Genomic DNA, 5,000 nt, shown 5'->3' on the forward strand with positions numbered 1-5,000 from the left:
CCTTGTTTTTCCCCCTCTCCCTCTTTTCTCTTGTGCACACAAGGTGTTCGACGAATTGCTTGTAAAGCTTTCCTTTTCGCGAGACTTCGGGACGTGTCCGTTGCTCGTTCTTTCGATCTAACTCTCTTTCTCTTTTACAGGTCCTTCGGGACCTGCGAGAGGTTACAAAGTGGGCTGATCCTTGCGGAGCAAGATCGCAAGGGCGAAGCGCGACTTAGGCAAGGCAAGCTAAGTTCGCGTCTTTGCCGCAAGAGTGACTCGCGACTTAGGCAACGCAAGCTAAGTTCGCGTCGTTGGCCGCAAGGGTGCCGCACGCCTTAGGCAATTCCAGCTAAGGTCGTGACATTGTGGTATCAGAGCGGGCAAGCTCTTCGATCGAACAGCGAACGAACTTCGCAACTTCGCCATGGCAAAGCATCGTGGCGAATCAAGCAAGACAGGGCAAGCTGGAGCCTTGCCCCAAGCAGCCGCAGGTGGGCTGCATGTGCACACTCGCTCTCATGCTGTTGGAGCCGCTCATGAGGATCGCGGCAGCGAACAGGATGAGCGAGAAGTTGGCAACTCTCCGCGAGCGGAGGAAGCGCAATCTGGTGCGCTAACTGGGAAAAAGAGTCATAAGGAGAGACTCACGACGGCGGAAACCCGCCTGGATGTTCTGGAAGCGAGCATGGAGGAACTCTACCATGGCCAACAAAGACTTGTTGGGGTAGAGAGCTCGCAAGAGGAAGCGGAGTCCAGGATCGACAAGGTCGAGGCCCTAGTCGACCGACTGTCCGATGACACCAAGGACTCCGTGCAGCACTTACAAGATGTTGTGGCGGAACTCACGGCGAAGGTGGCTATGCTCACAAGAACGCTAAATGCGGGAGGAGGCAACACCCGCGTTGCACCGCCACAAAACTTGAGGGCACCTGAGCCCCATGGATACGGAGGGGCCAGAGATGCCAAGGAGCTTGAGAACTTTCTGTTCGACATGGAACAATACTTCCGAGCTACGAGACCCGATTCTGAAGATACCAAAGTTTCAATAGCAACAATGTATCTGAACGGAGATGCGAAACTTTGGTGGCGAACTCGTTGGGAGGAAATCCAACAAGGTCGGTGTCGAGTCGACACATGGGAAGACTTGAAGCGGGAGTTGAGAACTCAGTTCCTACCAGAGAACACAGAGTTCGTTGCAAGAAGGAAGTTGAGACAACTCCGCCAAAGTACCACCATCCGAGACTATGTAAAGCAGTTTTCTGCACTGATGCTGGACATACAGGACATGTCCGAGAAGGACAAGTTGTTCAGTTTCCTTGATGGTTTGAAACCATGGGCTCAGCAAGAGCTGAATCGAAGGAATGTTACCGACGTGGTCGGGGCAATTGCAGCTGCAGAAAGGCTCACCGACTTCGTTTCCTCTGAAGACCCAGCGAGAAGGAAACAATCTTCAAGCAATCGCCCTCAAAAACATTCTCGAGGGAAGGAGCTTGGGGGCGAACAGAAGAAGAAGAGCTCCCACAAAGGGCCGAACCCAAAAGGCAAGGCCTCAAAACCTGGAGGATGCTTCTTGTGCGGAGGACCGCACATGGTAAGGGAGTGCCCACAGAAGCAGGCACTCAACGCTTTGACAGCTTCCATCCACCCTCCCCGATCGGACAAGGGCAAAGCTGTTGCCCTTAGCTCAAGCAGTTCTGAATCCAGCAGCGACGATGAAGAGTCGCAAGGACCCCGAATGGGAGCAATGCGTTTGTTGAACGCTATGCGGGGTCAAGTGGGGGAGAACATGAAGACGAAGGCACAAAAAGCAGGAAGTAGTGAACTGATGTATGTGGACATCAAGCTGAATGGCCAAACGACCCGTGCAATGGTGGACACGGGCGCTACCCACAACTTCATAGCCGATCGTGAAGCACAGCGACTTGGGTTGACATTGGAGAAGAGCCCAAGCCGAATGAAAGCAGTGAACTCGGAGGCCAGGCGAATCTCCGGATTGGCGAAGGGAATTCCCATCAGAATCGGGACTTGGAGCGGAACCACCAACATGATGGCCGTGCCACTAGACGACTTCCATGTGATTCTTGGAATGGAGTTTATGCACGCGGCGAAGTTGGTGCCGATGCCATTCTTGAATTCCCTATGTATGATGGGAGGCGATGACCCCTGTGTGGTGCCCGTCTCTCGGAGAGGAACCAAGGAGCCCCAACATATTTCGGCATTACAATTGAAGAAAGGGGTGCGAAAGGGCGAACTAACATTCGTGGCTGCTATGAAGCTAGAGCCACTCAATGAAGAAGCCATTCAAGAACCTGCTGTGGTGGCCAACGTCCTGAAGGAGTTCAAAGACGTTATGCCACCTGAGTTGCCGAAGACTCTTCCGCCACGCAGAGGCGTGGATCACAGTATTGAGCTGGAGCCAGGAGTGAAGCCTCCAGCGAGACCACCCTATCGCATGGCCCCGCCAGAGTTGGCAGAACTTAGAAAGCAGTTAGGTGAACTGCTAAGCGGTGGTCTCATCCGCAGCTCAAAAGCACCTTTCGGAGCTCCAGTTCTCTTTCAGAAGAAACAAGATGGGAGTCTCCGATTATGCGTCGACTATCGAGCCCTCAACAAAGTAACAGTGAAGAACAAGTATCCCATCCCGCTCATCGCGGACTTGTTCGATCAACTGGGCAAGGCGAAGTATTTCTCAAAACTCGACCTCCGGTCGGGGTATTGGCAGGTGCGCATTGCTGAAGGCGACGAAGCAAAGACTACTTGTGTGACCAGATATGGAGCGTTTGAGTTCTTGGTGATGCCTTTCGGCTTAACCAACGCTCCGGCCACATTCTGTACTCTCATGAACCAGCTATTCAAGGAGTATTTGGATAAGTTCGTGGTCGTCTACTTGGACGATATCGTCGTCTACAGCCAAACGCTCGAGGAGCACGTCAAGCACCTTCGGACGATTTTCAAGGTTCTCAGGGAGAACACGTTGTTCGTAAAAAGGGAGAAATGCTACTTTGCTCAGACTGAGATCCTATTCTTGGGGCATCGAATCGGTGATGGCTCCATTCGGATGGATAAGTCGAAGGTGCAAGCAGTTGCGGAATGGCGAACTCCAAAGAAGGTGCCAGAGTTGAGATCCTTCCTTGGTTTCGTCAACTACTATCGACGCTTCATCGCGGGATATTCGAAGCGGGCAACCCCACTGACGGAGTTGCTGAAGAAGGAGCAGCCTTGGAAGTGGTCTGACAGATGTGAGATAGCATTCCAAGATCTAAAGGCTGCTGTTCTGGAAGAACCAGTGCTCAAATTGCCAAACTATGGAGAGCCCTTTGAAGTCCATACAGATGCTTCGGACTTTGCTATTGGTGGAGTACTCATGCAAGAAGGTCATCCGGTGGCCTACGAGAGCCGCAAACTCAACGAGACCGAGAGGCGGTATCCAGTGCATGAGAAGGAGATGACAGCGGTGATCCACTGCCTACGAGTTTGGCGACACTACCTCCTCGGGTCGCGATTTGTGCTGAGGACAGACAACATCGCCCTGAGTTATTTCCAAACTCAGAAGAAGCTCTCCCCAAAGCAAGCACGGTGGCAGGACTTCCTAGCTGAATTTGATATGGCAATGGAATATAAGCCCGGGAAGGCAAATGTCGTGGCCGATGCGCTGAGTCGGAAGGTGGAGTGCGTGAATGCTGCACAACTGGAGGGCAGAGGCCAAACAAGTCAGTTACACTCCAACTTCCTTTCCCGAATCAGAAATGGACTGTATAGTGATCCCCAGGCAGTTATCCTGATGCAGCTCATCAAAGAAGGAAAGGCACGACGATTTTGGGTCCAGGAGGGACTTGTTTACACAAAAGGGAATAGGGTTTATGTTCCTCGAGTGGACAATTTAAGGCGTGAACTCTTAAAAGAGTGTCACGATTCCCTTTGGGCTGGACATCCCGGCATTCACAGAACTCTGGCTCTCGTGGAGAGAGCCTTCTACTGGCCGAAGATGGGGATTGATGTGGAGGAGTATGTTCGAACATGCCTTACTTGCCAACAAGACAAGGTGGAGCAGCGGAAGCCGGTGGGACTTTTGGAGCCGTTGCCCGTACCAGAAAGGCCATGGGAGAGCATTTCCTTAGACTTCATATCAAGCTTGCCACCTGTAGGGGGACTCGGATCGATACTCGTGGTGGTCGATCGGTTTTCAAAGTATGCAACTTTCATTGCTGCTCCCCTACACTGTTCAGCTGAAGAGGCGGCCAGACTGATGATGAAGGGTGTAGTGAAGTATTGGGGAGTCCCCCACAATATCGTGAGTGATCGAGACGCTCGGTTCCTGGGACGTTTCTGGACCGAGCTATTCAAATTGTTGGGGTCAAAGTTATACTTCTCTACGAGCCTCCACCCCCAGACGGATGGTCAGACTGAAAGAATAAATTCGCTCTTAGAGCAGTATCTCCGGCACTACGTGAGTGCCAATCAACGAGATTGGGTGAAGCTGTTGGACATCGCCCAATTCTCCTACAACTTGCAGCGGAGCTCTGCATCCAACAAGAGCCCCTTCGAAATTATCACAGGACAACAACCGTCGACTCCGCACACTATGGCAATTGGGTATACTGGGAGTAGTCCATCAGCCTACCATTTCGCAAAGGAGTGGCATCGAAATGCCGATATTGCGCGGGCTTACTTGGAGAAGGCGGCAAAACGGATGAAGAAGTGGGCAGACTTGGGAAGGCGACCACAGGAGTTCAAAGTTGGCGATTTGGTGTTGGTAAAGCTCCAACCAGCATCACTCCAATTCTTCAGGAAAAGAGTCCACAAAGGATTGGTGCGTAAGTATGAAGGGCCCTTCCCAATTATCAGCAGGGTAGGCAATGTTTCTTACAAGTTGCAGCTGCCGGCGTGGTTCAAAATTCACAACGTTCTTCACGCCAGCAACCTGAAGGCCTACCATCTAGATCCGCAAGATGCTTCTCGAAGTGTTCCAACTCGGCTACCTCCCATCACAGCCTCCTACGAGAAGCGAGTGGAAACCA

Source organism: Musa acuminata, unplaced genomic scaffold (genome assembly GCF_036884655.1).
Source record: "Musa acuminata AAA Group cultivar baxijiao unplaced genomic scaffold, Cavendish_Baxijiao_AAA HiC_scaffold_1126, whole genome shotgun sequence".
NCBI lineage: Eukaryota > Viridiplantae > Streptophyta > Magnoliopsida > Zingiberales > Musaceae > Musa > Musa acuminata.